This window comes from Haliaeetus albicilla, chromosome 8 (genome assembly GCF_947461875.1).
Source record: "Haliaeetus albicilla chromosome 8, bHalAlb1.1, whole genome shotgun sequence".
NCBI classification, from domain to species: Eukaryota; Metazoa; Chordata; class Aves; order Accipitriformes; family Accipitridae; genus Haliaeetus; species Haliaeetus albicilla.
Window position 1 is genome coordinate 1,627,264 of NC_091490.1, and position 21,227 is coordinate 1,648,490.

Consider the following 21,227-nt stretch of genomic DNA (forward strand, 5'->3'; position numbering starts at 1 on the left):
TGTCTACCAAGTGATCCAGTTCACTCCTCCATAAAGGTTCACTGTTATGATCGCTCTGGCTTTAAATGTCCCGGGAAACTGCAATTTTCACACTTAGGACTCTGTTCATAACATACCTTTCATCATTTAAAAAAAAAAAATACATGTTTTCCTAACATCTTCTTGTTATTCACAGCTATGACAAAAGCTCTAAACCATTTCTGGGATTCTGGGTATTTGGTAACTCACCCTACTTTTCTATCTGTAGATGGTTTTTGAGTAGTTGCCGTGCACAGGTTTCCCCTTCCCAGCAGGGCACCGCACTTCCAGGGACCCTCCGCAGGCAGGGAGGAGAGGAGCCGGCAGGAGAAGGCAGCTGCAGCCTGGCAGGGCTCCCAAAACAGCGTCACTGGGATATCTCAAAAAATAAAGCAGCCATTTATGTTCTGGTTTATTACTTTCTTATTACAATCATTTTGCAGCAGGAATGATATTCATGGCAATCAAATGTATACACAGTAAACGGCTTTGCAGTTACGAAAACCCTGAGCCTTGTTTTGACATTTAATCAACCACAAAACAATTGATTTTTTGCACATATTTAATACCATACCCCTTATATAAACATATTAAAACCACAACAATAGGTGCTTGTGGCACGAGTCTTTAGGCACAACCTGTTAGCAGAAAGCCCAGCTCTTTATTGGCACTGGGCTCTCCCTTGGCCAAGCACATTTATATCCCCGAAGGATTTCAATGAGTTTATCTGCTGTATCCTCGAGAAAGGAAAAGAACTAATAAATGCTGATCATTAGACCAGGGTGGAGGGAAATACGCTGTCTGCTGCAAATCCCAGTGAAGTGAATTAACTTGCCATGACCTTCAGTGGCTCAGGCACAGGGTTGAGTCCAAAACAACTCATCCCATTTATCTCAACTTTTTTAACACGGGAAGATCACACGGGCAGGACATGGCCAGGACCATCCCGGTACTGCCGTGGGGCAGCAGGAGGGACAGCCTGTGCTCCCGACTCCACGGGACTTGCAAAAGCAGTTTCCCAAATCAGATGCTCAGGACGGTATTTCAGGAGCTGTGGATACTCCTGGAAATATATTTTAGCAGAAGCTCTAAGAGATTGCTTTCCAAAGTGATGCTGGGCTGGAGGCAGATCACCCAGGGAAGGAGGACAGCTGGCGGGTGCCCCCGAAGAGCCCCTAATCCTGCTTGCCAAACTCAAATATCTGCGCCCATGCTCTCCTTCCTCATCAGCCCACCTGTAGCTGCATTAGGAAAGTTCCAGCTCTCATTTCGACAGGCTTTACCTGCCCGCTCCGGGAGGTCACTGTCAGCTGACAACGCTGAGGAGTGCACAGATTTTACTAATTTTGGTTTTTAAAACTCGACTGGAAGAGTTGAAGGTTGGTGGGGGCAGCTCTTGGCACCGACAGCCCACAGCACAGGGCTCACCGGGTCCGCAGCCCGCCCGTGCTCGGGCCAGCTCCCCCGAGACCAATGGCCATGTCCCCATTCAGTTTAACACCCATTAGATCGGAGATAGGGTAAACTTCCATTTTTTTTGGTCTAATACCCTCTTAGCATTTAAAAATAGAGCTGTTACTAAGCAATGGCAGTAAGTAGAAAGCAAAGCCTACTGAGGATCGTTTCTGCGAACAGGTATTTTTCCCAGCCTAAGTACTGTAAACATTGTGGGTTGACAAATTATGAATCAGAGCCCTCCCTCCCCAGCCCCCGCTGCCTCTCTCCCATTATCCCCAAGAACAATAGCAGCAACCATCAAGAGCTGTTTATTTACACTCTGGCTTTGAACATCTTGGTTTGCAGGTCAGATTTTCAAGCCTTTCCACATCTTTTAAAAAAAAGAAAAAAAAAGCAGGATGATATTACCATGTAGCGGTGTAACCACGGGGGGCAAGAGCTGGAGAAACATCCACGGTCCTCAGGTTTGAAAGCAAAGTGCAGGCACCTCTGTGCGCCCACCGTCTGCCACCCCAAGCACGTCCGTGTGTCCTGGCAGCCCCACCTCATCATCTGGGATGGGAACCCTCTTAGGCGACGGCAGGTAGGAGCAGGGAGGTGACTCCAGCTTGATGTTGGCATTGCCGCAGAAATTTTACAGTCTGCATTAAAGTTACGGGTTGAGGAGAAGAGCGAGAACCACCAGGATGCGGGCTGAGTGTGCAGGGGCAGGAGGACAGGGACTGACGTTAAACCCAGTGACCAGCAGTAGGGCAGGGAGAGAAATCATGTCATGAGATGAAGTCCATTACTGCCAGGAGTTTCACGGACTCAGCTGAGCATTTTTCATTGCTGTTTGATCTCTTTTTTTCAGCTGCCCTTTCTATTCCAGCTTTAAGGAAACAAGGCGGGTGGGGATGTCCGGCCAGCAGAAGATGCAGCAGGAGGAGAGCAGTGCTCAGGCTGCACCTTTACAGCACTTACTGTCCCGCATAGACCCCAAACTAACTTCAGAATGAAAACTGATTTTTTTTTTTCTCCTTAGGATTACTTACCTCATTACCTTGTGGGTAATTGCTCAGGGGATCTCATTTGTTTCAGAACCATCTCTATGAGTTCAGCAAGCCTGGGTCCACCTTCGACTGTGGCAGGGTGGCTGTGGGCAGCTCCTGGCCCCAGTAAGAAGTGTGCTGCGTCCAAGAGCAGTCGCAGTGATGCTTTGCCTCCCACGGGACATGGTTGGAGATGTGATTCCTGAGGGTAGATTCTGCTCTCAGCTTTAATCATGGATACCAAAATTATCTTTACTGATCTCAGCAGGGCTACTTCAGTGGTAAGCTCTAATTCAGGGCAGTACTTATGGGCTTAACTTTCCCAACATGCCGGAGATTACTCCCCATTGGCAGACGTTTGTGTTGGGCTTAGATGGAGGGGAGCCTGACACGCCAGTGGGCCGGGGCACTGCTGCATCCACCCACCCACCCACCGATCTCGCCCCAAGGGGTCCACGGCACGGCGCTGGCACCCACTCACCTCCCAGCCTGGCCAGGGCACTCGCTCAGACACTGGCTTCCAACGGCAGCTTGGCTCGCAGGACCTTAAAAATGAGAGATGGTCATTTGTGATCGGAAATGCAGTCAAATCATGCACGCATACTTGAAAAAAACAACACGCCTCTGTGATGGTCTTTTGCTCAGGCACCCAGGGATGAGCACTGGCCCAGGAGCAGCTCCGCTTCTCCTTTATGGCTGCGTGCTCCTATGCAAACACTGCCCGAAAACCTGGAGCCCCGCTGCCGCATCACAGGGGCTGCTGCAGTCCCCATCCGATGCGGGCGACGGGGTGGGCTGCGCGACCCCCAGCACCCACAACCCAGCCCACCCCACGCGATCCCCTTCACTGTGCAGGAGAGCGCACGCAGCATTTTCTCACTGCGGTTGCAGAAAAGACAAGGAAAAGGCAGCTTTTTCAGCCCAATTGTTTCCACGTATGAAATCAGTCTAAATATCCATCATTCAGATGGTGCTGTTGCATTAATAAAATAAGGACAAAAGCGAACAATCACTGTAAGAGAAGAGCTGGCAGAAAGGCACGGGTGCCTGCAATTGAGTGAATTTTGGGAACGATCCCTGGCCTCTCTGCCCGAGCCCCTGGGCTCCTCGGCAGCCCCAGCTGCAGTGGGGATGGGGAGGAGAAACGGGACACAAGCCCCAGCATCAGCAAAGCTCTGGTTGAACACTGGCGCCTCGGTGGCCTTTCCCTTGCTATGTAACATTGCAATCAAGGGTATTTAATGACTAAGTAAATAAAACAGAAGCATTCAGGTAGTATCTGAATAGAAAAAGCCCAAGCCAACGTACTGAAAGTGAAATTTTAAACAAAATCTTTATAATTACAGTGGTCACTAAAGAAGTGACTTACTGTGAGAAGTAGGAAAATCCTTAACAGCGTGCCTGTGAGCTATCTACATGGGACCACTGCCCATGGACAGGGATCTCCTTACAAGCAGGAGTTACGTGTATTTCAGCATCGCACAACTTCCACCTTGGTGGGCTCCCCACAGTCGTGCCCACGCTGCTGCCAGCTATTCCAACGCCCGCTCAAAAATTCAGCATGGTTGTATCACTTTTCTCAAATACTGGCATACCAGGGTTTCTCCTGACACTAAAACTTTCTGCCTGTTACAAATACTATTTTAATGCAACATGAACTGCTGTAAAAACTGCTTCAAAATGAAAATGCATGAACTCAGGCATTAAGGATGAACTGTGAGCAGAGCATCTGTCCTGGACGGGATCTTTAAAGCTGTTGCCCACAGACAGATGCTTGAAGAGCTCCCCAGCATCGCACCGCCGCCGGGAGCTGCAGCTCCTTCTGGCAGCATCCCCGTGCTGGAACTGTGTTTGTACTTTTACAGGCATTTGAAGGTGGCAAGCTTTTGCAGTTCTCCTACCTATTTACTACTAAGGGCTTTTTGATGTGAATTCATCAATACCTGTATTCAAATTGGATGCAACCCCCCCCAATTTTCTCAAAAGGCAGATTAAACAAACTAAAGACCCATTGTTACTATGCCGAGTGCTTTCATCCTATTTAAATGATATCTTCGTGGCAATGAACCACAGATGGTACCTGCTCCAGGAGAGGCATTATGGGCGAGGGGGGGGGTCTGTGCCGTGGGGCTGGGACAGGCACGTTTGGCAGCAAACACCGGCTGCTTGGCGTGTCCCCGCTCCCGCTGCAGAGGGACGGTGCCTGAGGCCACCGTGACCCAGCCACCAGGGATGTGTCCCACGCACTGGCTGTGCCCACGTCGAGGACACGGTGCGACTTTCGGCAGTGCCTTTTGCGGGTATGCCAGCTAGCAGCACTGTCCTTGGAGGCTGTTGCAAAGAAATAACCTCTTCTCTGTTCCCAAGGACTGGAAAAATCAAGGGTTTTGGACTGTCTGGTGGCATGGGCGCTGCTGGCACTGCCTCACCTGCACAGAGCAAACCACTGCGGGGATGTGCACACAGGCAGTGGTGAGGGCAGGGAGCTCACGCGTGGGGCTGGGGACCAGCAGCTCCTCCTTGCCGGGTAGGACGAGCAGCAGGATGGGCAGAACTTGATTTAGTCACATGCTGAACAAAGCATTAAAAGCTTGGTGAGATGGCCAGGTTTTAACAATTTATTTACAGTTATTTTGTTTCTTACAGTGGAGAAAAACTGTAAGATTCATTATTGTATATGCTAATTACTTTGGTTAAGTGTCAAACCTGCACAACGCAATGCTGTGTTTTCATATTAAAGACATTAATTGCAAGGAAACAGTATGCCATGACTGATTCATTTTTTTAAAAAAAAAAGAAGAAGAAATCAATATTAAGTATTTTGACTATTAGGAGCTGAAGCAGCACAACATATCTGAAGTCAATGTTTCCCCACTGAGCTGTACTGGTTAAGGACTCCAGCTTAGCAATTGCATTATTGTTATCAAAAACTGTTATTGGCTCTGTGAATCATGTTACTGTCAGGTTACCATGTATGAATTAATACGATAATAACACCCAGAGCCCAGGAGAACGCAGCTGGAGCTGCGGCGGGCCGGATGCAGGATGCGGCCGTGCCCGCAGCCGAGGGGCTGAGCCCCCGGTCGCCTGCCCAGGCTCCGGCGGTGCAGTGCGGGGGGCCGGGGGCAGAGGCAACCACAGTAGCAGCGAGTGGAAGCAATGCCTTTTGCTTCTCTTTGCCCTTCAACAAGTGAAATCGCTGAAATCGGTAAGTGACTGTTAAATGAAGAGCAAGAGGCAAGCTTGATTGCAGTGACAGAGAGGAAGGCAAAAGACAAAAGCAGTTACTTTGTTCTTCCTTATGACCTACAGGTTCCCCTAACTCTTGACTCCTCGTACTTCTCTTGGCAACACATTAAAATAAAGCTTTTGCACTGGTGTGGTGACCTGGTCACTTTGGGAATTTAATCGCATATTTCAAGTGCCACTGTGAGTTTCTAAACAACCAGTAAAAACTGATGGAGAGAAAACCCAACCTTTGCCCTGCAAAGCCTCAGGCTCAGCGTGCCCAGCCCGACCCGGCTCCTCAGTCAGAGCCAAGGGGAAACCCCGCCGGAATGGAGATTGCTTTAATAAAGGCACTGCAAACTGGAGCCATATTTCTCTGCTACATTAGAATAAGTTATAATGTGTGTTAAAAGGAAAGCAGCCACTTGGGTACGGAACACGTTCATAATAAAATAAAGTATCTCTTTGGATCAAACCTCTTGCCAACATCGGATATTCAAATTTTACTTAATGATGTTTCTGTGCAAGCTCCACAAGCCCTGTGTCCCCCCGTGCCGCCCCATCCTGGTCCCCACGGGCAGCCGCCCGTGCCCACCGGGCAGCCCGAGCTCCCCTCCTGCCCTCCCGGCTCTCAGCGTGGTGCCACAGGAGCATGGCGGCATTTTTTTCCTCGGCTTATAATAAACACAATATTTCTTCACAGGCATGTGGCTGTGCAGTCAGCCCTGCCAGGCTCCTCTCCCCGGCATGCAGCCCGGTCCCCGCTCGGAGCCGAGCCTGGCATCACCGCCTGGGCCTGTTGGATACAGCTTGGACCAGAATTTCCATTTCTTTCACAAAACACTTCATGCTCAGCAAGACCCTGCCACAGGCAGCGGCCAAGCCGTTTTATTTTCTTCCCTCAAAGCCCCTCCTGAAACCTTCTTGCTGCACTATCCAGGAGCTATTTCAGAGGAGCTCTGTTGCCCCCGTGCCCTGAGACCCCCCGCCATCCCCCTGACGGCCCATCCCCACACTGTCCTGCCTGTCCCTTGCTGTCCCGCATCCCCCTGACTGGGCAGCCGCCGGGCAGGACCCACTGGTACAGCAGTTGAGGCAATGCAGGGCGGGTTTCTGACGTGCCATGAATGCATACATTGTTTGTAATATTCTACGTTCAATATATGCACACACGTTATGTCCCTACATTGAACACAGTCATAGAGCATCTCCAAAGCCTGCGCGAGTCTTACCAGGCAGACGTGAGGATGCTTCTCCTCTCCAGTGACACGGCAGAGAGGCAGCTCTTCGCTTTCGACTGCTTTTCCAGCAGCAGAGCGGGTGCTGTCCGCCAGCAGCGCATCCCTAGGCCGGGGGAAATATCCAGTTTTCACCCAAGCTTCTTGTGCAAATAACTGCTTAATGATCATCTCCATTGAAGGCTGCAGTATGTAAGCAGCATTTCATACCCCATAAAATCAAAGTCTCACTTCATTTAATAGTGTCATTTTTATAAGCCATAAACCACTGGACTTGCTGCGGATTCCCTCCTTGGCAGCATGCTGTACAGCCCACCCACAGCCGGCCCCACAGTCACCTGCCACCGAGAGACGGGGAAACCCCAATTCTGCAGCGGGTGGCACTTTCGAGACACCATAAGCACATAAATTTCCTGGGAAGTGGCTGGGTTTAAGTCACTGAAGTACTTTTGGAAACTCGTGGCTATAGAGAGTAAAGAGGAGTATCAGCTAATTAAAGGGATGTCAGCTGAGAAAGCATGTTAGAGAATATTAAATATCACAGGTTGGCACCAAAAGGTGCTGAGACTTGAAGGATTCCCATTCCACAACCAAAGTGGAATAACAATTTCTGTCTGAGTGCAGAGCTCTTCTCCCCGTGCTCGTTTCCCCTCCTTATTCATTTTTCTTTTCTATACCCATTCATTGCTAGTCAGATGCTGAAGGACAGTCAGGTAAGTGTAAGAAAAAGCGCATATTTGAGGATAATCTTGTGCCTTGTCAACCTCTTTCATGATGATTAGGAAGGAGGTTTGGACAAGATGCAGAGTGAGTTATGTCTGTAGCTGGAGAATAAAAATGATAACCGCCCGTAGACTTTTCTTTCGATGATGACGAGAGGGTCATTGTTCTTCCAGGAAAGAGTGGTTCACGGGTCCTTGCTCAAATTCAATTGCACATTTTCTTCTGCCTTAATTTTCTGCTACAGATTAAGCTGAACGTTGCCTGAAAGTGTGGAATAGTAGAGAGAGTCTTGCACTTCCCGGTAACTCCTGCATCTTCCCAGTGCAGCAGTGGAAGCAGCAATTTTAGGGGTTTCAGATCTTAAAGTAAGCCACAGTTGTCACTTTTGTTTTTTCTACAGTTTCTCCATGCAATCCCCCACATCAGACTTTCCAAGAGGATCAGATTTTAATTCTTAATCATAACAGCCTGGGTAATTGACCCAGACAGCTTTTCAGTTGCTTTCCCCGTTGCCACGGTCTGCTGCCACTGCACTTCCTAATGTTCAACTCATTTTCCTAAACTTTGCAGGTGAAAAGAAACATCTAAAGGTTTTTTTTCATCTTTGACTTGTGTTCCGACTTTCTAGGAAGCTGGGAAGGGACTCATCTCCCCAAATCTTAACCATCCAGAAGCCAGACATCTAACAAACTGCCCTCCACAAGAGAGGAGCAAACGTCTCCAGGGAATACATCCCAACCAAACCCAAGGGTCTGTTGTCTCCCCGGGGCCCCGTTCCTCCCTGCTGACCGCAGAGCAGACGGGGTGGCATGGGCATCCTGCCTGGCTTCGGCAGCTACGTTCAGTGGAGCTGAATCTTCTCCCTGGCCGCTTCCACACACCTCCGATACCTTGGAGCGCGGATCCCAGGCACCCGATGCTTTAATGCAGCTGCTGCAAGCAGCGCAATGTGCTGTTCCATCAGACTTTTTAATTTCATGGGTCTCAATATCTCTGTACGAAGCCAAGAGCAGCACTGGTAGAGATGTAGAATATATGAAACTAAAAGAAGACTAAGAGAAATTGGAAAAATACCTGTACTTTTCCTACAAAGTATTAGATGTGGGAGAACTGTGGTTTAAATTCTTGTTCGCTGAAGTAGCTCTCCTGAATCCCTTATTGATTTATGGCAGCTGAGAATTTTGCACTGTGTCCTTATGACTAGATTTAGGATAAAGTCTCTTCTCACAACAATCACTATCACAGCCAGAGTTAGAATAGGGGAGAAAATATCATCAAATACAATAACTGACATTTTCAATTAACCAAGACTTTGCAGAGGAAGAAAGCAGCTTAGAATTGATAGGTCTTCTAGAGAAAATGGGAAAAAAGTACAGCTCATAGTAATAAAAATTGTAAGATGCAGCTGGAGAAGACCAGGTATTAAAAATAAAAGTCATACATTAAAATTTTCAAAAGGAATGATAGATTTGTCCATACTCCATGCTCTTTTGTGTCAAAATAATCACAGAAGTAGAAAAGCAGATGCTTTCCCCAACCTGTATAGCTTCCTATAGTGGAACAGCCATGCACAGCCACAGCCGCGGTGGCATAAAATGGTGCAGCTCAGCTGATCTTAATGGCTCTTTGGAAGTGAATAACACCTCGGTCTCTTTGCATTTTTAGCAGCAGGATTTCTGGCACTCTGTTAAATTGAGGTATTCAGATTTGTGACTGTAATTAGGTAACTTCAGGAACCATATGTGCAAGGCTATATGCCAGCTATAAGGTAATCGCTTTACTGTTCTGAAAGAGCAATATATGACTTGTATTAGGTTAGTAAATTATTAAATATAGTATACTGAGCCAATTTAGTGCAGGTAAAGGGGTAAAGGAAAATGAAGGGATGAGCAAATCATTCACCTATCAGATTCTTCCATCTCCTTCTTTTGCAAACCAGACGGGTTTTTTGGCATCTAAGAAGTTCCTGAGTTCAGCTTATGAGCTGCAAAAGTTAGATGGGATGACATTAATGCTCTTAACCCCTTCTGTTTCATGACAAAGAAGTTCGTAATTTGAGAAAAGGGAAAGGGCTGAAGACACAGCAGGGGAACGTGGGGTCACCTCTTTGTCAAAACCACGTTGCTTCCTGAGAAATCGCTGAGGGTTGGGAGCCAAAGCCATCGGAGCACAGGAGTCACCCGGGGGGCTTCATGGCCAGCCAAGCAGGGGAAGGGTCTGCTGCCTCACAGGGAGGGGTCCCGTGGGCGACCGTCGGAAAAAACAGTTCTCAGCTGGAGACTGCCAGCCACGGCCTGTGTAAAGAGCAGACTTGTTTCAAGTGATGTCTTTAAAGCAGACCTATTTTTTTGAAAAGTTGCACTGTGATCTGCTTTCCTAGCAGTCCCCGTTTGATGAATTTTTCTTCAAGTAGAAAACCAAGCAATAAAAGAATTCAAAACTTCCATTAAAGTTTGCTGCCGGATACATAATTTAGCACACCGGCTCGCAGGGTGCACGCGCGCCCACGGTGGATTTAATGTGCCCCTACAAAGCAAATCTTCCTCCTAAACTACAGTTTCCTCGTGACAGGTTATATTTATCATAAAGCTGGCCCCAAAGTGCTGAAATACTTGAAGACAAGTACAGAGTGTCCGTCTGTCCCAGGGACCACTAATGTTCGCTGGCAGACCACGCATCCTCCTTTAATCCCAGCGCCCATGAGGAGTTCACGCTTGTTTGGGATTCAGGTTGCTGCTCTGAATTACAGATTCGGTGTGAAACAGCTGAAAGGCAGCAAGCCCAGCACGACGCACATCCTTTGCTTTCCGAATGGTAGTTTAATGGCAGACAGCCTTTACGCTGATCACAATAGGGAAGAGGATGATGAGGGCAACTTTGCTGCAGTCAGCCCTGCCCCAGCAGTGTGTCAGGACCCCCTGATTTTCTGTGTTTATTTTTATAACCTGATTTTCTGTGTTTCCAAGGTCCTGGGCAGCCTGCTGCATGTCACCCTCCTTCGAGCAGGGGCTTGGGCTGGAGCATTCACAGAGGTCCCTGCCCCCTCAGCCGTCCAGCGATGCTGTGATTGCTGCAGCACGGCTCACAACGTGTGTCTTGTGACAAAGCCATAGGAACAGTAGGCAGGGGAGCATCTTTCTCCCAAACAGACCTTTTCACTGAAAACCTTGCCACTTAAATAGAAAAAAAAAACCAACCCAAACCTTTAAAAATAGTTCAATTTTTCCCATTGCTGTATGACACAAGACTGAAAAGTCAAGCGTGCATGAGAAACCACACGCTGAAGAAATCATTAGCTGTTAGGAGACAAACACGTTTTAGTCTTAAAGGAATAATAATGATATATAGCCATGAAGGAGAACTCAGGGAAGTTGAATGCCCTGGTACTAGATGCTATGTCAGGCAGAGATATGAAAAAGTTATTAACTTAAAAGTAAGCAGAGTGCAATGCATGTCTTTTGTTGCAGAGCATTGTGCATCATCACGATAACCAAGCCACCACCAACACATTGAAATTGTGTTTATCTGTATGGAAACCAAAAGCCCAACACAACCATTCCACAGTCCAAAAATTCCTGGAAGATGCTTTACTTTGGACCTAAACCCTCGCCAAGCTGTGGTGTTCTGACAGAAGGGGGATGCGGTGTGGGCAATGGAGGATTGAAGAGGGCTGAACCTCCATGGGGGGTGAGACGGAAGAGCATGGGTATCGCAAGGAACCCTTGCCAGGCCTTCAGCACTGGCTCCCTTCACGGAGAACAAGCATTGAACAGGTGCAGCAAGGAGGTACTGCCATCTTCTCACTGATCAACGTGTCCCCTGATGGCCTGTTGCTGGTTTTGGCAGATTATTCAGGAATTCCATGTTCATTTTCTGCGTAACTTCATGAACCCCACGAAGCATAATACTCAGTATATAATTAAAAGAATGACAGTTTCCATCAATAAACTATTTGTGATTTCCCAGCTCTGGTACCAGACCAGTGTCGCAGACCGGCTCCCTGCAGTGGGGAGAGATGAGCAGCCTCAGCTCTGTGCGTTAGCCGTGTCTTGCTCCCATCGCTTTCTTCCATATAGGAGAGCAAAGGCATGGAGGGGACTTCTGAAGTGGAGTGGACACATGGAGTCACTTCTATGTTTGACTTATTAAGAGAAAATAAAATAATTTTTGAGTGCTTTCTTTCTCAGAAGTTTCTACTGAAAAATTAGAATTAAACTCTCTTGAACTGTAAGAGCATATTTAGCTACTAATACAATTGCACATCACTTTCCCCTTATTTTTCTGTCTAGGGCTGTTGTTTCTCTATTTGGCCAAAGCAAAAGCTTTCTGATTTCCCACACAAAATGACTAAGACATATCTTGCTCTATTAATGCTTACAACTTCCTTTACATAACAAAATAAAATGGCTTTTCATAGAAAGCCATTACACCCTTAGCATTGCAAAAATAAAGTGGCCAGCCTTAATAGTAAAGGTGCTGGATCTCAAACACAGGCATTGCATTTCAGCTTCCCATCCCAGGGCAGGTGACATTCCCAACGAGCAGCCGCTCTGTGCTGAGAGCCAGCAGCCCCGCTCCCTGCCGGTCCCGATGGAGAGCAGTGTTCCAGGCTGCGGCTGCGCTTGTGCCTGAAGCAGGAGGCAGGCACTGACTGGGATGCCAAGGCACCAACGCTTCCTAATTTTCCACCTTGCTCTGTTTCGCCGTGGTCCTTTTGAAGCCCGCACTCCATGCAACCTCTGTTCTTCCTCCCCTGCATCCTTTCCCGTACAAACTCATCTCACAGCCCGTCACCAAAAGCTCATTTTCCCCATCAGTGAGTTGTCGTCCCTCTCGCTTTGCCTGAGGAGTGACTGATCTTCTGCATGGGGGGACGAAAGGACAAAACAAAGCAAGGAAACCTGGGCAGGGGTGGAAGGCTGCAGCTCCAGGCCTCCTGTGCGGCTTGCGCTACTCGGGTGCCCAAGGATGAATTACCAAGTGCTCAGTGGTCAGTTCTCCACCTCCCCAAAGAGAGGGCACGGCGTCGCCGGGCTGTCTTGAGGTGGGAGTGCAGTGGGGTGATGGTTCATCCCTGGGAAGAGCTTTTCCCAGTGTGTTGATGCAGAGTGACCACACAGGCAGCACTTACATGTGGTGGGGACATGGGAGTGATGCATCGCACTGGCCGGGCAGCAGCTATGCCACCCCTCTGCCATGCACAAAAAATCAGTTGAATTGATTAAAAAGCTGGGTGGAAGATGATGCCTTCCTCTTTGGACTCATCTTCCAGTAGTTTCCAGAGCGCAGCCCACTTAAGTGTTTCTGTGCTCAGATCCAACCTTCTTTGCTGCATTTTTCATTGCCCCAACAAGCCTCCGGAGCTGCTGTCAGGGTCGGGGTTGGCTTTTGCAGATGTGGCTGCTTGCCACCTGGCCAGAGGCCCATGGGCAGCTCTCCCCATTGGCAGGAGAAGGGCTTTGGTGGCCTGGTGGGATCCCCATCTCCCTTGGCTCATCCCCATCCATCGAGGGTCCTACTCTGTTTCTGTTTATGAGGCTCCCTGTATTTTCCTTCCCCTCAACAGGGGATGCAGCTCTACATTATTTATAACTAACCTTTCTTGTCCGTGCTCTAGAACAGACACAGTGAAAAACTTAACTTAAAAAATTTATTTTCTTCGGGAAAAAATAGCAAGTGAATGTGAAAAGAGATCATCTCTTGCATTAGCCACTCCATGTTCCCAAACCGTCATGGGGGACGCGCTATGCACATATCCTAGCCAAGGGGGGGATGTGGCTGGGGAGTACAAGGAGTGTGAAACCTCATTTTTCATCTCCTTTTACATTTCTACAGTCCTTTTTACATAGTTCTATCCTGGGGCACTGCAACCTCCATAAGTAAGGAACGGAATCCTCCAGTGCTCTGGCAAAACTCTCCCCATCCTGCCTTGGGAAGGAGGGAGGCTTGAACCTGGTCCCTTGGGTGACACCTCCATCACGAGAGCAAAACGGTGTTTTCAGGAGGGTTGATCTGTGCTCACCTGTGACGCCCATCCATGAGACTCAGGGTTCACAGAGAAGGTCCTGGAGGTTCACAGAGAAGGTCCTGGTGGCTCACAGCATGTCCAAACACCAGCCTCCAGGTACACCCATCCATCAGAGCACATGGGTGATTTCTGAAGACCAGGCTTCTGCTAGGAGGTCGCAGGTGTAAAGCTGCCTACACTTGCAACAGATTTTTGTGCTCACTGCCAACAGTTTTTAGTTGAATGGCACTGAGTTTTCCATCTCCTTCCTGCCCCTTAGTTTCTCCCATGCTTTCCCACCCTCCCACTCTGTCAACTAGGGCACTGTGTAGAGTATAACCTTCACCAACAGTGAGGGTGGGCTTCTAAAATTTCATTCCCACCCTAGACGTGACAGGTAGCTCCACTGCAGTGCAGCGGTGACTACTGCAGGTAGTCATCACCTCTACAGCTTTCCCAAACGCAACTCCGTTTCATGAGGCAAAACAAGTCCAAGCTTGTACCCCCCTGGCCAGGCAGCTGACATGAGCCTTTCCGTGTATTTCGGACCCCTGAGGTCATGACTCTGGTGGGGAACTGCTGGGGCAGTCAGACACGTGTCTTGCCTGGAGGATGTTAGCAGAGTCTCCATGGGCCGTTGGAAGCAGATGTAAGAACCTGTGTCAGCTGCGGGCGAGAATCCACAAATCCTGTTAGTGCAATGCGTCATGCTGAGCGTCCCTTCGCTGTCCTCTTCTTGGCGGAGGTGGGACTGGTGACAGCTCTTGGGTGCTCCTGTGAACACCCCCACGTACAACGCCGTCCCCTCAGGTGGAGGAAGCATTAAAGGGCTGTTTGGAAAAGTGTATCTCTAGAACCTCTCCTGATAACACTGGCTTTGGTGATCGTGTTTCTGGTCAGCCTAGGCAAGAGAAATGTCATCTGTAGCTCCAGAACTGTTCCAGGATGTCTTCCAATTCAATTTTTTCCCCTTACTTTTTGACATAAAACACTTGTTCTTCATCTCCAAACGATCAAGGTGGTCTCTCTCCCCCCCTGCCTATATGAGGACAGCCCAGGGGGTTCCCATGTTATAAATCTGAGCTTTCTTACACAAGGGGTAACCTAAAATCCTACTGCTGTTTATAGAGCAAAATAACGCAACCAGCACATACATAAAGCAGTAACTCTAGCAGCTCAGAATATTTACTTGTCACCTAGTTTCATATCCATGAGCATCTTTGGAAAAGCCCTGGTAACTCTTCTCCCCTCCCAGCTGTTCGCCCAGTGCTCCTCTGCATGGCTTTGGCCAGGTTGGGATGGCAGCTGGGCTGGATTAAATCTCATGGCAGGAGAACGCAGCCAGATCCCCCAAAAGAGACACCCAGAGCTGCACAGTGAAAGGATGACTCCACAAGACCCCCTCCAAGTAAGGGTTCTTCTCAGTGACGTTCTGGAGATCTGTGGTGGAGGTGCTGTGAGCACACACTGTGGAGCTGGAGGAGATGCTCACAGCTGTCCACGGCAGCACGGGCAGCACTCAGCGCGGCACAAGCAGTAGGAAGGACAAACACTCACAAAAATGCCTAAGCAAAATATATTCCTCCTGGATCTGCCACTTACTTGATAACAAACCCATGAAGAGAGAGATCATGCACAATTAATGCTTTTGTATGCGTGCAATCTACAATCCTAGGACTTTTTGAGGTCTTAGTTGCAATCAGAGTGAGCAGCGAGGTTTTGGCTAGAACTAGGCTATATCTCTCAGAAAGAACCTGTGAACAGGACATCACTGATCCTACGTTTTCATCACATCAAAGCAGCATCCCCACACATCTGCAGGAGAAAGAGCCTCCAGAACAGCCACAGCAGGACTGTGCCATGGGAATGGGGCAATTACCTTCTCATAACGCACGCTGTGATAACTTTGGCTGAGCCAGATGGGAGCAACTAGCAAGGTATTTTGCTGTATTAAGTCTTACTTTTTCCTCATAATGTTGTTTCCAGTATCTGGAAAGTGAAACCTAATATACTACTTCAGTCCTTAGGTAAATTACTAAGGGCCTCATTTTTATAATAAAGCGTAAGGTAAACCCAGAGAAAGCAGCCAGGCTCTGAGCGCAGTGCTCACTAGGAGGTGGTCGGTGGAAAGCAGGGCATGCCAGCGGTTGGGGAGCTGGTGTGGGTGGTGTGTGCATGCGCGGGGCTGCAAGACCTGGGGACGTCCCTGGGTCTGCTGGTGCCTGTACCAGCACTCGCCCTGCCAGCTCATGCAGTGTAAGGACCAAACGGTCAACTATTTCCAACTTACGTTTGCTTTTGCATTACGTAAATGCTTGGAGGGAAGAACCCATACCGGGTTTTGGAGCAGACAAACTCCCAACCCCACAGACCCAGGGAGCACCCAGGAGCAGGCTGGCTCCTTTTCTCCTCCCCTTTCTTTTCCCAGAGAACAGCTTTTGGTGACCTGGCAAGGGTATTTTTTGTGTTTACCATAATCTTTGCAATGGCAGTGAATTAACCATACGCCTTCTGATGCTCAGACTTGAAACAACAAATGAAAAAGCTTTACTAAGTCAAGCTCCTGCGAAGGCAAAGGTTGGTGTCAAGAGAGCAGATGAGACTGCCTCGAAGAGGGGGATCACTATAGGGGCTGGTGCTCACAGCCACCAGGACAGAAACCTAAGCCTAGAAGGCCAGACTGAGAAAAGCACCACCCATTAACAAGTAAAAACATGTTTTGCTCCTTGCTGAAGCCCTACAGTGTTGGTTTCCTCTCACACCAGCTGTGCAGGATTGCCTGGACTCAAGTGGGGTTGTCCCTAGTTTGTACAATGCCACTCCACATCAGCATCACCTGTATGTAGCCTGTTTGTTAAAAATAACATGAAGCCACTGCAGACCCTGAAATTGTAAACTGCGTATTCTGTAGCAGGGCAAAAGCATTAAGATCAGAATGTGAGAAATAAAATGAGAAATATAACCAATGTAGAATAACAGCAGCAAAATTGTACTGGATTATATCAGACCATACTTAGGGTATTTGATATTTACTGTATTTAATGTTGCAAAATAACCATGTTGTCAGTAGCATACAACCAGCAGCAAAATCACAGCCATGAAGGCAGTAAACGAGAGTGCTAAGGTTTCAGCAGTAGAGCTAAGCGAGCACCAGCGCACTCAGTAACTCCGTTTATTCACATTTGAAATGAACTGTTTGCAAGCTGCAGGATGGCAAAGCTAGCGATAGAAGCAGGTACAGAACCGACCCGGAGCACAGCCATGCAGGCGGTGCGACTGGCCCTGCACCTCGCAGGAGGTTTTACAGCTCCTGGACCGCGGACAGCCCAGAGGTCTGCGTAAGGAGTTGCACTCCTTAAAAGCAAAAGCATGCAACTAATTAAAAAATGCAAAGTACTCCCAGAGTACTAGGAAAGCAACGCTAGAGTCTTGTTTCGCAGTGAAACAGCCTTGAGGCACTTCCATGCACACATGACCAGAGTTACGCTCTGCTCTCCACCAAGGAAGCTCAGGGGCTTTTTCTCTCACTTACTAACAGCAAGTTTCCTGAAGCACCATGTGTAATCTTTTTTTTTGTTTCCTCAAGCTGGGCTCATACCAACTTTTTATATTTCTGATCAAGGAAGATCTTGAAAATACTCTGCTCAGACATATCAGGGACCTCAGCCTGTTTGTTCCTGGCTTTGCGTTAGGGTCTCTGAGGAGCCATATGCTTTTGCAAGCTCTAAGTCTTTAATTGAAAAGTAAAACAAAGCCCAATTTCAGGGAGAGCGGATGCAACGCCTCTCTCCCCACCTCTGCAGCTCGGCGTGCGGCGTTACTGACATGCCATTTCCAGGCTTCCTGGGCAGTTCCGAACAGCCTCAGATCACATGAAAATCAAAATGCCCCAACAAAACAAGACAACCCCCAAACCCAGACCCAAAAACTTGCACAGCAAAGGCCCTACATCGGTTTCTGCCTCTGACATCCCACGCGCAACAGCTGGTCCCATTGGCAGAGTATCACGGCACCTCATTTGCAGAACAAGCTCCTGTCAGCACCTCTCATGACTTGCTGGCCCCTTTGGGACAATTTCAGGGGGACAGAAAGGAACCAGCCCCTACCACCCTGCTCCTGCACCACCAAACCAGGGTGAGGAGCTGCTCCCTTGCCCCTTCCCCCAAGGCTGGTGCCCACCGATCGCACCTCTGTCCCCTCGCATGCCCCGGCAAGAGCTGCAGCAAAACTAGGGCTCCCCAAACCTTTCGTGCCCTTAAAGACACCCCAGCACTGGCATCTGGCTTACCGTGGGCAGAAAGCGCATCTCTTCCTTCCCAAGGAGGAGTCCCATCCACTTTCTCTCTTAACGGCAGCTCCTTGATGCTGAGCAGCAGAGCATCCTTTGGGCAGCAGCTCCCTCAGCGCAGGGTCCGGTGATGGTGAGCTGTCACACCCCCGTTTCGGCATGCAGACCAGCTTTTGGGGACCGGAGACAGGCCCCGCTGCTGGCTGGGCTGGGGAGCAGGGTTTGCAAGAAGTGTCTGCGACAAGGAAACTCCAGCCACCCAGAAGTGAGAGCAGCTTGAAAAGCTGCCTGGAAATGATTGTGGTACACAAAGTGTTTCAATAAGGGCTGTGAAAGCCTGGCACCGTATCTCCTGCCCTCCGCCGGGAATGCATGACAGATTTTAACATAAGCCAGCATACAAAAATAAGCAGACGACAACACTCCAGAGATCTCTAGTCTCCCTTAATTACAGTCATAAAAGTAAACTCAAGTAGATGTCGAGCTCATGCTTGATTTAAACATAACATCAAAAGTAGAGAACAAAGGGAAATGCTCTCTTAGTTTACTGCATTTAGCCGTTTATTAACAGCTTTAACACATCCCTGTATCTGCTTTGCCTTTGTGCCAATGCTGACACGTTCCTGCTCCTCCAGGATTACTTTTGCCCTACGGACGTAACCATGAGGTTTTCAAGGAATGTTTTGCCCCTTTCTGCAGCCCCAAAGCCAGGGGCTGCACCTGCACCAGTGTCCCACGCCGGGGTGCCCATCGTTTGGGCTCACACCGAGGCACCCCGTGGAGATGCATTCACAAGGGCCTGAGGAGGCATGTCCCGGGGGCCGGTGGTGCTGTGTCCCAGTGGGATGGCTGGGCTGGGGGATGCAGGGGACAACCTGGTCCCGCAGCAGGGCTGGGGGCTGCTCCATGTCGCAGGCTGGGATGCGCTGGGTCGCGGCTGTCCCAGTTGCTCTGGAGAACGTGGTAGCCATGGGAACGCGGCGGGTTTAGATGCTGGCTGGGCTTTGCTTTACTACCGCCCCGGTGCTGCTCGAGGAACAGCTCTTCCCTGATTCAAGCAGCTCATCACAACCTCAGCGAAACGTCAGGCGGGAGGATGCCGTAGCCCTGCGCGGCGGGATGATGCCGTAGCCCTGCGCAGCGGGATGGACACACAAACACGACAGGATGGACAGGCAGACACGGTGGGATGGACACACAAAGCCCAAACCCTCGGTCTGTGCACCCATTGCTCGCAGCCACCTTCACCAGCTCTTGGGATCCTACAAGCTCCCAGCCTTTGGCCGGCAGAGACGCGATGGCCTGAGGTCCCTTGGCCAAGGGAGGGTCCCTGAGGGAATGGGAAGGACAGGCAGAGAGGAAGCCAGGCGCAAACCATGGCTGAAAACATAGCACCCATCAGCATCTCCTAGCAGAGCCTGAACCACCGGGACATGCTGCTTGACAGATGTTTGGTGCTTTAATGGGGTCCAACAGCAGCAGTGTTAGCATGAAGATAGGGTGAGAGAAGGAAAAAGCCACAGGAGGGGAAAGGGAAAGCACAGGGAAAGAAAAGAAGAAAAGTAGCTATAGAGATGTTGTGCAGCTGGGATGCCTGAGGGGACATAGAAGTTGATAACTAAGGTCTATATAGAAACTCTCAAGGGAGCTAGTTTATAATTTCTGGATGGTATCCTTCACCACGAGATGTCCTGGAGCTTTATCACTCCTAAACTCAGCCAAGCATGGATGACTTCTGCAAAGGTATTCGTTCTAAGCAGCACCCAGTGCTGCCCAGGCTCTTGCCCCGAAGGGATGGGGCTTTGGTCTTCCCAGGGACACAGAAAAGCTCTTTTATAGGGTGAGTCCCTGCTAAGTCAAACAAACCTTTATGTCCCCTAATGAAAGGGCCTTTAGAGCTGCCACCCAGCCCTGCAAAGGGGAGGGAGTGGGATGGGACAGGTGGGCAGGGACCCTCAACCCTGGTGGTCACCATCCTCAGGTGATTATCATTGCAAAAAAGTTCCCTGCAAGGAAAAGAATATTTTCTTCACCTCTACCTAAATTTGGCTGCAAGTTTTAAAAGCACTAAGTGGCCCCACCAGAGCCTTAATTTGTTATTTTGATGAGCAAGCTTGGTGCAGTTTCCCCCGAGACTGTCTACCAGCTGGTGAATGCTTGTGCTGGAGATTCAGAAAGCTCTGGGTGTCCTTCGGAGAGAAGTCTACTTAGTCACAGCAAACATGGGTAGTGCCTCGAAAAACAGCTCTTCACCTTGGCATTACCGAAAAATGAGATGTGAGCTCAGACACAAGGTGTAGCAAACGTATTCCTTAGAAACCCCACAGCTGGAGAGATGGCAGTGTCCTACAAAAGTTGCTCCCTACGACACTGCTGCCTCTGGAAACTGTGGGGGCTGACATCTAATCACATTTGAACCCCTCCATTTGGAGTTTTTTTCTTTAAATCTTACTTGGTTCCCTCTTAGGCTGCCAGATGACAGCCACTGCCTTCCCAGAGCAGAGTCAGACCTTCAAGGTTCCCAAAGAACAAAAAAGCCCCAAAGTGAAGGGATCCAGGATGCATTTGGATGGGAGGGGGGGTGTTTCCAAATGTATGAAAGCACAAAAGACGCCTTTTTTTACCTCTTTTTTTACATTGAGAACAGGAGTCGTCCACTCTTGTTTGACTCGCAGCTGATCTCTATCAGTAGCTAAAGACCAGGAGGTCCACAACAGCAGCAGCATCTTCTTCACGAGACACAACTACGTGCAGCGGGGTGTGATTTGTGTTCAGGCTGTTTCAGACTCTCCATTTTTTGCCACTGATACTGAAAGAGCTGGCAGGAAAGTAGGTTTGTTAAAATTCAGCTCAGACCATCCTCCCTGACAACTGAGGGAGAAAAGTTAGGCTGGAAAACCTCCACGCCACTGAATCATTCACCTCCCTGCGTCGCAGAAGGGGCTCTCCTGCAGGAGAAACGTCTTTCCTTTAACTGAGAAAAGAACAAGCAGAAAAAATCACAGACATCCTTCGTAATAAATATCATAACAGGAGAAAGGCATGAACTCCTTACTTTTCCCTTTATAGGTCCCATTAAAAGCATGCGGCTGCACACGTTTCCTCCCATTTTGGAAGGCGCTCAGTACTCAGAGAGGCCAAGTGCATGGTCTTGGCTCCAAACCCCACAAAATTAATTGCAACAATAATTTCCTTCAACAGCCCATGGATGAGGTGCATGGCAAGGTCAGTGGTGG

General features: G+C 49.0%; 1 long non-coding RNA gene across 1 annotated transcript; it reads right to left on the bottom strand.

Moving 5' to 3' along the window:
* Positions 1 to 417: 417 nt before the first annotated feature.
* LOC138686329 (uncharacterized) lies at positions 418 to 19,021 on the bottom strand. Its single transcript, XR_011325661.1, has 2 exons — positions 17,992 to 19,021; positions 418 to 2,709 (listed from the first exon to the last, which is right to left on the bottom strand). It is a non-coding gene; the product is annotated as an uncharacterized lncRNA (long non-coding RNA).
* Positions 19,022 to 21,227: the final 2,206 nt, after the last annotated feature.